At 41.1% G+C, this 12,849-nt stretch overlaps 1 protein-coding gene across 9 annotated transcripts in view; it reads right to left on the reverse strand.

Annotated features, from left to right (window-relative positions):
* The window catches only part of BRSK1 (BR serine/threonine kinase 1), a 1,260,562-nt gene that overhangs the window by 739,132 nt on the left and 508,581 nt on the right, over positions 1–12,849 (reverse strand). The gene's annotated exons all lie outside the window — the stretch shown is intronic.

A 12,849-nucleotide genomic window follows, 5' to 3' on the forward strand; every position in this document is an offset into this window, starting at 1 on the left:
GATAGCGAACCTGTTAGTGGATAGGTCTGGTGAAAATTTCACTCCCTTATCCCCTCTTTCCCCTCACCTTACATATCTGAAGAGCAGGTCCTCAAAGCCCTGTCCAAGGCAAAGAACACAACATATATGGGACCAGATGACTTCCCAGGCTGTCTACTAGACAGGCTAAAACATGAACTAGCATCACCACTAAGTACCCTTAACAATCACAGCCTAACCACAGGGTTTGTTCCTGCAGAATGGAGAACAGCTACAGTTACTCCCCTCCACAAAGGTGGCTTAGCAACAGATCTGGGGAATTACAGACCCATAAGCCTGACCAGCCTCATCTGTAAGGCCACATATCATTATGGACCTCATAAATAAAGATATAGGTGACCTCCAAACCCTGAACCCTACCCAATTTGGCTTTATGAAGGGCAGATCCTGCCTGTTAAATCTAGTGGATTTCTTTGAAAATGTGACCAACGCCATTGATGAATGCAAATCTGTGCACACAGCATACCTCAAATTGGTAAATGCTTTCAACACAATCCCACATTCAGGCATTACCTATAAATTTAGCAAACTGAATATAAACCCCTTTGTTGTAAGATTGGTTGCCAACTGGCTCACAAACTGGGTGATTCAACATCAACCAGCAGACCTGTTACCACCTGTTATCAGTGCTGGGCCCCCTACTGTTTGGTATATACATCTCAGAAGTTCAAGCCAAAACTAAAGGGTTGCGGCTGACCAAGTCTGAGGACAACTGCAAACTAGGTGTAATCATTGAATCCCCAAATGATGTCAGTATACTCCAGGATGGTCTCACACAGATCAACAACTGGTGTATTAGTCACGGTCTCAAACTGAATGCAAAGAAATGCATCATCATTCCCTTCTACACAAACAATTTCCCTTCACACTATCAAATCAATAACAATACCCTAAGTACCCATGAAGTGGTAAGGGACCTGGGATCACAGGTTGACTGTGACTTTAACTTCGACCACCACATGTCTACCATTGTAAGGAAAACCATCTACATACCTCACTTGATTTGTAAAGGTATCGCCTCAAGAGCAAAAGAAGCTATAACCCCCCCCTATACTCGGCACTTAACTGGCCCATAATTGAGTACAGTGCCCCATTTGGTATGTACCGTACTAAGAATCTACAACAATTAGAGAGATATCAGAGGTTTCTAACAAAGAAGATCAAGGGCAGCCAGCATGTACTTTACACAGACCAACTAAAATCCCTGTCACTATACTCCATATCATATAGACTTCTTAGGGGAGACGTATGCCTGGCCCACAGAGCAACCCAAGAACTTACTGCATATCCATAAGTCAAACGGGTCTAGGGGTACCCATTCCAGGGACTTAAATATGGCTTGCAACTTCAATAGGACATGCTGGAGGGACAGATTTATGTCCCAGCGACTGCCACATCTTTGGAACAGGGTACCAATTCATGTGGAACAGAGCTATGACACTGTTCAAGAGGAACCTGGATGAGTGGATGGAACACCATAAATTCTTACCTGGGATAGCACCCACAACCCTCCTGGACATGGCAGTTATCACTAAATGCAATCTAGGGTATTGACTGGTACCTCTATGGTATTACACTGGGTTGAAACGACTAGGCTTAAAAGGACCCCCAGAATGATAGCCTAGTAATCTCCTATGATCCTATAGTCATACCAGCTTGCTGGTACACAATTAGAAATCACACTGGCAATAATTTTCTATGGGGAAAAGCATTTGGTGATATGCCATTCATTTTTTCTTTGTGTGTTATTTACGCTTAGTAATTTCACAATGGACATGTGTAGGAAAGCCAACTTGAATTCTACACATACTTACACAGAACTGAGGATCCTAAGTGACAACAGACTTAAGTTTCAAAAAGCATATAGCAGCTATCACAGCTAAGATAAAGAGGTGGTTGGCAGTGTCTGTTTTTCTTACCATAGGCACCCTAACGTCCTTTTCCCCATAACAGCTGCTTTGTCTCATCTAGAATATGATATCTTCTTCTTGTCCAATAAAGTTTCCCTTTATGCTTGCAGGGCCCATCTACTTATCCTTATCATTCTAGACTGAAAATCCTCAATTTGTTTTCCCTTACCTAGAGAAGACTTAACAGGGACATAATATTATTTTTTGGCAGACTGTATCTAGCTCTCTTGTGGCTCTCATAACCTGAGAGGTTAATTTTGGCTGCAAAAAATTAACAACTGCAGCTACACAGCATCAAACATTTTTCTAAAAGAGTTGTTATATAACGGAACATAATCTAATTCTTTACATAGGATTATTCCTAAACTGCAACTTCCAAGTAGTTACATGTTTTTTTTTTTTTTGGGGGGGTTCTAAATTTGTTTAAGGGTGTTCAAAGACTCATGCAGGCAAATGGTACCCATGGCTATAAACTGTCACAGCAATAACAGCTGACACCTGATTTGAAACATGTAAGTTAATTACTGCACTAAATGGAAAAAATGTAAAGTTATTTGCAGCGGAACAGCTCCCTTGCAGTCCTCCACCTTCATACCTCTATATAAGCTATTTCCAAGGTTGCTAAGCCCTAGAGGCAATGGGAAAACTCCTTATCCAAAAAGTTCAGTGACTTTAGAATTTACCTTAGGAAACATTCAACACATCAATGAAATTGCATCAATGTACCAGGACACAACAAGAGAGCCACCGCAGTGAAACCATGCTCCCACAAAACTATCATTCAGAATGGTATAAGTGGGATTATACCACAACCACAAAAATAAATGAAGCTCTGTTATGCCATGAAGAACACAAAATCTACATCAGCCTACAAATAAATTATTTTTGAAAATTAGAATATAAAACATGTATGAGCACGTTCTCCCCTACTTCTTTTGATGACGTTACATGTTGCCCTGACGCTGCCTGTTCAAATTCCAGCACTCCTTTATTGAACTGCCCTGGTTCACTGTGGGTATCTCATGATCATTTGTGGCTGCTGTATTCCCTTCTGTAAAAGGAAGCCGCACTATCTGATTCAACGGAGTCATACCTGCCAAACATGTTTAAACGTTGTTCAAATGTATCTTTCTACGGCCTGCTATTTTAGAACAGAATGTCATTGGGAACACTGATGACAATCACCACCACAGAAATATCACTTCCAGGGCCAGCATCATCAGGCACACAGTTCTCTCAATTCCTGTAAAAAAGCAAAACTGTTTAAAACTAATAAACCTGGTAGATTGGCAAGATGGGTTCAGGTTCCCATCCATTCTATAATTAGCTGTTATTAAAGAATAAGAGAAGAAATTACTTTTAGCTTTTTGTGTGGCGATCTTGAAGAAAGGAAAGGAAAGTACTGCTGTAAAGAAAATGATAAAAATTTTGTGGTGATTTAAAGATTTTCTACAAGTTATCAGGAGTCAAAATACACAAGAAATCAAAGTATTTTCAGACATGAGTCTGGACTGCAAGAAAGCCTGTACATGCATGCACTAAACACTAGGGGGCAGATACCCTAGAACATCTGATCAATGCTGATGTACTTGAGTGAGGAGATCTCATAGCAGAGATAGCATAAACACATGGCTTTTACTACACAGTTGCAATGGATATACTTGTAGCAAGAAAAGTAGAATGTAACAGACGGAAACCTGAGAGATCTGTAATACATAATTTTCTTGGTAATACTTAATCTGTAACAGGTGGGTTCAGAGCTGAAAAAGTTTAGTACAGTTACCTAGCTTGTGCACTCATAAGCCTACCACAGTTTCATTAGATGAGCACATTGGGCAAGAACTGGTTGACCTTTGAAACAGCGATATCTGTGGGCCAGTAAAGTAAAAATATTGTGCAGATCTACTGATAAAACAGGGGGACAGATGTGATGGGATACATTTTTGTTAAGTCAGCAATATTATTTAAAAACACTATTTAAAATAACAGTAACTTGATCTACACCTTCAGTCTTCTTGGCTCTTTTAATGTTCAAAATTGTAAGCAAATTTAGAATCAGTTTCATGGTGCAGGGCATTGTAGTACTAACTTCAGCCCTGATGACTTTGGTTCAAATAGCAGCCCTAGTTACTGAAGGAGTAGACCGAAGCGGATGGAACTGTGTCTGCATCTGCTACCCTGCCAATCCCAGACGGAGTATGGCTGCCTATCAGTCCACTGTTGAGGCACCCACCAGGCCAAGGAAAAGAGACATAGCCACACCATGCATGGTGCTCTGTGGAGAACAGCCTGGCAAGGAAAGTGTATCTCTCCCAGTGAGGGTGGAACATAGCAGTGTAAAAGCATGCAGTTCTGATTTTGCAGACATTGCATATCAATTGTTATCTAGCAGGGCAGGTATGGTTATGCACAAATTCAAATTTCCATGACAAAGTACAGTTTTGTACCTACCATAAATGTAGATGTTCGAGTGCTAATACAGCTGCAGTCATAACAGATGGGTTTTCCTGCCGTCAGGCGGGTCCTCGGTCGGCCGAATTCCAAAGTCTAGGTCCGGCGTCAGGTGTCGTCGCTTCTTCTCTGACGTCAGAGCGACAGGGGTATAAAAGAACCAGCCGACGCCATTTTCTTCAGTTTTTCTTGCCCCAGATGTCAGGCGCTACCCTGGATACTACCTTTGGCATAAAGGACGGATTGGTTCGTAAGGAAACTCTGTCCTGATGGAAAATTATGAAAGGCTGCACAGCCATGAGGGCTTGTAATTCCGAAACCCTGCGAGCTGAGGTGATAGCCAGAAGGAAGGCTGTTTTCCAGGACAAATATTGCAGTTCTGTTGAAGCAGCTGGCTCAAAAGGAGGCAAGGTTAGTTTTTCTAGAATGAAATTGAGGTCCCAAGCAGGTATTGGTTGTTTCCTTGGGGGTTTTATATTCTTAGCCCCTCTGAGGAACTGTCTTAAGAGGGGGTCAGAGAATAAAGGAGGATCAGTGTTGTATTCTGCAGAAATGGCTGAGGCATGGATTTTGATGGAGGAGAATGAAAGTCCACTGCTTAGCATCTCAGCTAGGTACTGTAATATTTGAGGTAAATTCAGTATTTCAGGATTCTGACCATTTTTCTCATTCCAGGCACAAAACCGTTTCCATTTTGCGGAGTAGGCTTTTCTAGTAGAGGGCCTTCTGGCCTCCAAAATGACATCCTGCACCTCCTTGGAGAGTAGGGTCTGTTGTGAATTTAAGGAATTTTCCATGTGGCTAGATTGAGTGTTTTCAGCTGGCTGTGAAGGATTTTGAAGTTGTGCTGAGTCAGTAGAAGAGGCATTAGAGGCAGGATCCATGGTGGGGAATGTGTCAGGCTTCTCAGGAGTGGGTACCAGTGTTGTCTTGGCCAGTTTGGAGCAATGAGAATCATCTTTGGTCTGTCTGCTCTGGTTTTTAATAGAACTTTGGGCAGCAGAGGAAGAGGTGGAAAGGCATAAACTGTCATTGTTGTCCAACTGAAAGAGAGTGCGTCCACTTTCCAGGCCTGTGGGTGAAAGGTCCTTGAGCAGAATTTTGCCAACTGGTGATTTCTGTGGGAGGCAAAGAGATCTATGTCTGGCCTGCCCCATGCTTGAATTATCTTTGTAAAAACTTGAGGATGCAACTTCCATTCGTGTGGATCTGTCATATTTCTGCTTAGGTTGTGTGCCAGCGTGTTTTCCTTGCCTGGCAGATACTGTGCTTGAAGTTCGATTTGTAATTCCAGAGCCATGTTCCAAAGAGACATGGCTAGCCTGCATAGGGGGTATGAATGGGTTCCTCCCTGTTTGTTTATGTACCACATTACTGTGGTGTTGTCTGTCCTTATCAATAGCTGACCTGGATGCAGTAGGTCTTTGAAAGCTATAATAGCATTTATTACTGCCAGCATTTCCTTTGGATTGATGTGTAGGTGCTTTTCTTTTTGGGACCATTTGCCCTGAATGCACTGATCTGTCATGTGTGCCCCCCAGGCGTAGTCTGAGGCGTCTGTTGTGATGACTTGATTTGCTTGAGGCTTGCAGAATGGGAGACCTGTGTTTCTTTGGCATGCTTGAGCCCACCACAGAAATTCCTTTTGAAGACATGGAATCAGTGGTACTATTGTTTCCAAACTGTGGCTGTGTTGAGACCATAGGTTTTTTAGGTACCATTGAAGTTTTCTCATATGCAGCTTTGCACATGGGATTAGTAGGATGCAAGATGCCATGAATCCCAGAGCCTGCAGGATTTTCCTTGCAGTCAGCCTGGTGAAAGTTGCCAGTTTTCTGAAGTATTGAGTTAGTTGCCCTTGTTTCTCTGCCGTGAGGTAGGCCATCTGGGTGTTTGTATCCAAGCTGGCACCCAGGAAAATTATTGTTTGAGAGGGTATTAGCCTTGATTTCTTTTTGTTGACTGTGTATCCCAGAGAATTCAACAACATTATTACAAACGCCAGATGTTTCAGAAGTATGTGCTTGCTGTCCGCTTGGATCAGGCAGTCGTCCAGATATGGGTATATTTGTATCCCTTGAAGTCTGCAGTACGCAATTACTGATGCCAGGCATTTCGTGAACACTCTGGGCGCAGTAGATAAGCCAAAGGGCAATGCAGAGAATTGATAATGGGTTGAACCTGCAAGAAATCTGAGGTATCTTCTGCAATCTTGTCTGATTGGGACATGCAGGTATGCCTCCTTGAGGTCCAATGTTACCAGCCAAGACTCCTTGCCCAGCATGGGAAGAAGCTGCTGTAATGTAAGCATCTTGAATTTTGGCACAAGTAAAAATGTGTTTAGGATGGATAGGTCCAAAATAGGTCTCCAATCTTTTCCCTTCCTTGGTACCAGGAATAGTCTGGAATAAAAACCTTGACACTGTTCTTGTGCAGGTACCTGTTGAATAGCTTTCATGTCCATGAGATCTGAAATTTGTTTTTGAGCCTCTGCCCTTTGATTGTGTGGCAGGTTTGGCATGCCCCTCATTTTTGGAAGGGTGTGAAAATGGAATCTGTAGCCTCTGTCTATAATGTCCAGGATCCATTTGTCTTTTGTGACAATATGCCAATTTTTCGAAAATAATGCCAGTTTTCCGCCTAAAGGTGCTGCAATTTGAGCCTTGCTTGGCATGCAAAGGGGAAAGTCATTGGTTCTGCTTTCTGAATGGCTGTGAACTATCCTCACCACCTCTTTGTGTAGGTGCTTGCCATTGTCTGCCTCTAAACGATCCTTGAGATTGTCCTCTGCCCCTCGGGCGCCTGTATCTACCTCTTTGGGGTCTGTCCGTGGCTGGAAAGGACCAATTTTTGGAAGGCCAATTTCTACTGAAACGTGGAGGTTGCACCTGTAGGAAATCTTTCACTGTTTGCATTGATTTTGCCTTTTCCTCCATTTTCTTTAATACCTCCTCAGCTTTAACACTGAACAAAACATCTTTTTGTAGAGGGGCATCTAGTAATTTAGCTTTGACATGATCTGGTAAGGTTTGCTCTTTGAGCCAGGCATGTCTACGTATGACTGATCCTGTAACAGCAGCTCTACATGAGGCCTCTAAAGCATCAAAACCACATTGCAAGGTATGTTTACCCACTTGCTCTGCACTATGTATCAAATCCTGCAACTCCTTCAAGTCTGGTTGTTCAGGTTGTGACATTTTGCTTCTCAACTGTGATAACAGAAACTGTTGGTACTTTAACATATGGAACTGACAGTTTAATGCTCTCATGGTTAAGGTGGCCGAGGTGTATACCTTTTTCCCCCACCTTTCTAAAGCTCTGGAATCTCTCTCTGAAGGTAATGGATTTTTAGCAGTGTAGGCCTTAATTCCCTTGGGACCCTGTGAAATAGTTTCTGGGTCAGCCGCATGGCTTTTGTATAGGAATTGGTGTAAGTCAGGAACCCGGTAGTACCTGTCTGGTTTGACTGGAGCTGGAGGTAAAGAATCTGGGTTAAGGCATGCCTCCGAATACACATCATCTAGAATGTCTAAGAAAGGAGGTATAGCCAGAGGCCTGTGCTGAGGAAGCAAAAGGAAATCCCTAAGCCTTTTCTTGGAGTCTGAGTACTCTTGGCCTTCCCAGTGGAAGTGTTCCCTCAAGGTATGTAAGGTTTCCCCAAAAGAATAATCCTCGGGGGGGGAGACAGAGGGAATGGACTCCTCTGCATCAGAATCTTCGAAAGGGGAGTAAGAATGTTCCTGGTCTTCAGAATGTTCTGAAATAATGGAGGCCTGGTCCGAGGAGGGGGATTCTTCCTCCACTCTGGGCCTTTTGTCTGGGGGGGGGGGTTGGGAATCCCTGATAAGAGTAATCAAATCCTCAGCCATTTTGAGCATCTGTTTTTTAGGCATGGGGCTTTGAGAAGGGCCCTGTGGAGCCTGTCTTTTAGTATGCATGGCTGCTTTAGACTTAGTGAAAGCCTTGATGGAAAAAGAAGAGGAAGGCCTGTAGACACCTTGAGAGGTGTCAGGTCTGTCTAAACTCTGAGTTTCACCGCCAAGGGTGGCTTCGGTATCTGTAGTCGGGGTATGGGCCGAAGAGCCTGCGACCTCGAGCACAGAAGATAATCCAAAAAGCCCAATACTGATAGAAGAAAACTGCCACTCGTTGTCTTATAAATACAACATGCCCAGTCGGGATTAATTTAATAAAAAGAATTTAAAAGTTTAAAAATATTTAAAAATGTATGACATTGTACATAAATATTAGACGTCAACCTATTCAAATACATGACATAAAAAAGCATGACATAAAAAAGCACACACAGAATGCACTATGTGAAAGACTGTACAAGTGCCGCACTGGTGCGCTGGCAAATATGACAATACATAGTTATCCTTAAAAATAGTTGGAAACAAAATCCCATATAAGGCAACTTAATGTGTTGAAAAGGTAGTTAATAAGGGAAATACCAAAAGTACTTGTACAATGTCAAATATGTCAAAAACGGGAAAGTATGAGGGATGCATACCTTCACCTTAGAGTCACATAGATAGACTCAAAACTTTATAAGCTCCGTTTTGAATATGTAAGGTATGTATACTTAACTTAAAAAAGTTAACAAGGGAACAGTACCAACATGGGTGAACTCCTTTGAGGAAAGAACTTCAAGAGTCAATAAAAACTAAATCACCTCATATACGATTTTAATTTTAAAAATGGTGTGATATTACAACTATCATTTAAGCCTGGATTTTGGAAGGCATTCGTTTTAATTGCCAAAGAAGTTCACGAACCTCCAAACTTAAGGAAAGGGGGCCTCCCCTATTTGATTCAGGTAGGTGGTCGATACCCATAAATACAAACGAGTGGCCAGGAAATGAAACTATGTGTTTCGCTAATGCATTTTCGGTGTTCTTAGTTCTGATAGCGTAATTGTGCTGATATATCCTGTCCCGAAACCTTCTATCAGTCTTCCCAATATAGAAGGCGGGACAGCAAGCACAGTATGCTCGTAAACAATTGATTTAGTGTTGCAGTCAATCCTATGTGAAATGAAGAACTTTTTGTTGCAACTACCTAAAACACAGAAATTGCCTGTTTTGATGTAAATGCAATATTTACAAAAACCACATGGGAAAGAGCCTTTTGATCTAATTAAATTAATATTGGCCGTACTGGCTTGCAAAAGATCTTTAATATTTTGCCCTCTCCTGAAAACAAAACGTGGTTTTTCCCCAAGTTTGTCTAATAGAAAACTATTGGTGGTTATGCACGACCAGTTCTTATTCAAAATATCACAAATCTGGCCACTGTTGATGTTAAATGTACTGATGAAATTATAGGCTAAGTTGTTATTAGAGACTTCAGTAATGTTGACAACACTAGTTTCTGAATTTTCAACAGGTGATAACTCTTCACAAGGAAGAAGCTGGATAGATGACAGGAGAGGTTTGTAAAAACCGCTAGACCTTTTGTATACAACTTCACTAATCAAGTCATCTATCAGAGAACTTGGATAACCTTTATTTGAAAAGAAATTTTTCAGATTATCACATTCAGAAGTAAAATCTTCAAGTAAGCTACACATTACAGCTCTGACGAGCTGTCCTTTGACAATAGCTCTTTTTTGTCTCATAGGATGCGAGCTGGAAAAATGAAGAAATGAGTTAATATAGGTATCTTTCCTATATATAACTGAACTGAAGAACTCATTATCCTTGTTTTTGACAGTTTAACATCAAGGAAGTTGATTACTTGTGTTGAAGTTATAGGTAAACTTCAAGAAGGTAGTAGTACTGTTTAAGTAAGTTACAAAATTGTTAGCTTCAATAGCATCACCCTTAAACAGCAAGAACATGTCATCCAGAAAACGGGTATAATAGGAGATTTTATTACTCCATTCCAGGTTGTTAATAACAAACTTCCTCTCCCAAAAAGCCATTACTAAATTAGCTACAGCACCACAGGGGAGCCATCGCTACCCCTTTTCTGGATGTAAACTTCATTTTCAAACAGAAAAAAGTTAGACGTCAGAATTATGTCTAACAATTCTGTGACATTGTCAATTTCATTAGGAGGAGCACCTAGATCAATCAACAGAAGCTCAATCCATTCACAGGCCTCTAAATGGGGAATAGATGTATATAAATCAACAACATCTATTGTTAATAAGTTGTTACCTTTACCTCCCCATAGTTGTTAATATCAGTCAAAAGCGACCACGAATCTTTACAGATAGTTGGTATTTGGTCAACATACTTTCTCAGAACTGAATCTATATATTTGGAACATGAATAAGTAACGGAGGCCCGTCCATCAATGAGAGCTCTCATAGGTGGATCCCCAAGGTTTTTATGGACCTTGGGGATACCAAACATCAATGGTGTTCTAGGGAACAATGTGTCTATGTAGTTAAAAGTGTCCTCATCTATCCTACCATTAATAAATAGGTCACGAAAGTAACCTCTAATTCTTTTCGAGCCCACATTCATCTCATTTATGGAAGATTTATCATAGGACGGAGAGGACAAGACCTTAAACATACGTTCACAATAGTCCTGCTTCTCAAAAATGACCAACCCGCCGCCCTTATCAGGTTTTATAACCCTGACTCCAGCAAACCGTAAGGAGTTGAGGGCTGACAGTTGATCTTTAGTGATATTAAACTTATTGAAGTCGGTCCTACTTGTTTCTACCATATGTCTTATGTCGAGCTCACACATGTGCTCGAAAATCTTTAGTGTAAGATTTAACGGAGGATTGAACACACTAGGAGCTCTCAATCTATTAACTTGAGGAAGCTCTGTACCACTAAATAGAAGTTTCAAGTTTAACTTTCTCGTGTAGCATTTTAGATCTAAAAGCACCTTAGCTACATCACATTTTTTAGATGGTACAAAAGTGTTGCCTAGGGCCAATAACTCAACAAGTTCAGGTTCCAAGTCTAGTCCTGAGAAGTTGTAAATAAGAAAGTCACCTTTTATATTTGAGACAATTCTAGGGCAACAAGGTGGTGAAATATAATCTATGCAACCCTCTACTTCCAATTCTTGTTCGCTTTGTATTGTCTCTGTTTGTTCTTGTTCCCTAAAAAATTACCCTGTTCGTGGAAATTACCTCCACCACCAACATTAGATGGTCCAGGATTTTCTGTATGAGTACTGACTCCTTTGTTCTGTCCCCTATTCGCATTTCTATTACTTCTGCGTAGGGGTTGGGCTGAACAGGGATTATCAGAGATATTATCCACAATATCTTGCTCTTCTATGCACTCAGCTTCTGTTTGTTCTGTTGTGCTGACCCTGTTCTTAGCTACCTTAGCTACTAAATTAGGAAATGCCTCATCTTTTGAATACGTAAGCCTGTCCCTGTAAAGCTTCTTAGATTTGTTAACCTTTAACTTGACCATATACGAGTCAATACTGGAAAAGATGCGTGAGTGATCAAATTTAATTTTAGCAAATGCTACATCACTTTTAATTTCAGCATCAAGTGAGCAAATCTCATCTGTAAGACATTTAACAGCCTCATCATAATGTTTGACAAGTAATTCCATTAACTGCATTCCTTGAATCTGTAACAAGTTTTTCAAATCAATCAAAAAAACATTACTATTAATAATAGAAGACGGAGAAAAATTGGACCTCAATCCCTTAGGGATGATGCCATCGGAAAGACATTGTCTAAAATAGGACACCTCCAATTGGAGTTTACGTAGTTTTAAAGTTTTAACATCCAACAGTTTTAACTTTTCAGTTAAGGAAACAGTTGGCTCTACGGCCGTTCCAGCATTCTGCACCGACGAAGAGTCAATATTAAACTTATTGAAAGAAAAAAAGTCACCTGTGTTGGTAATCCAATCTTTAATTGCCCCCTCGCCAATAAGTGCGTCGTTGTTACTAGCTGGACTGTTATCCAAAAGTCCTTGAGTACCGGCAACAGATGGAAAATTGTTTGCCGAAATAGGTCCTGTGTTTCTATACGGTTGTCCTGGTGGTATAGAACCTTGAGTCTCAGCTACTGCCATATTCGACGTCTCACGATTGCAAGTGCTGCTTGTATTAGACCTTTTATGTAGAAAGCAAATGTCCTCTAGATTTTGGAAGCGACTGTTTAGTGCCTCTATCTTCTGTGTAATTTGCACAAGTAGTAAAGAAACATCGGCTATCTCAGTGTTTGTGTTACCAAACACAGCCCGGGCAAGGGCTCGGGCGCGTTCCATGAGTGCTGGGACGACAAGTAGAAAACCACTATGAGACCAAGCAGAGACAAAAACAAACTGATAATCCAAAAAGCCCAATACTGATAGAAGAAAACTGCCACTCGTTGTCTTAACGCTCCGTTTATTCTTGCAAAAAACACAACCAGCGTTTTCGCGTCCTTGATAAGGAAGCTTCTTCAGAGAAAAAAGCAAATAGCGCGAGACAGCGCTTTAAATACAACATGCCCAGTACGTAAATCGTAC

Source organism: Protopterus annectens, chromosome 17.part0 (assembly GCF_019279795.1).
Source record: "Protopterus annectens isolate FY-2018-M chromosome 17.part0, PAN1.0, whole genome shotgun sequence".
NCBI lineage: Eukaryota > Metazoa > Chordata > Ceratodontiformes > Protopteridae > Protopterus > Protopterus annectens.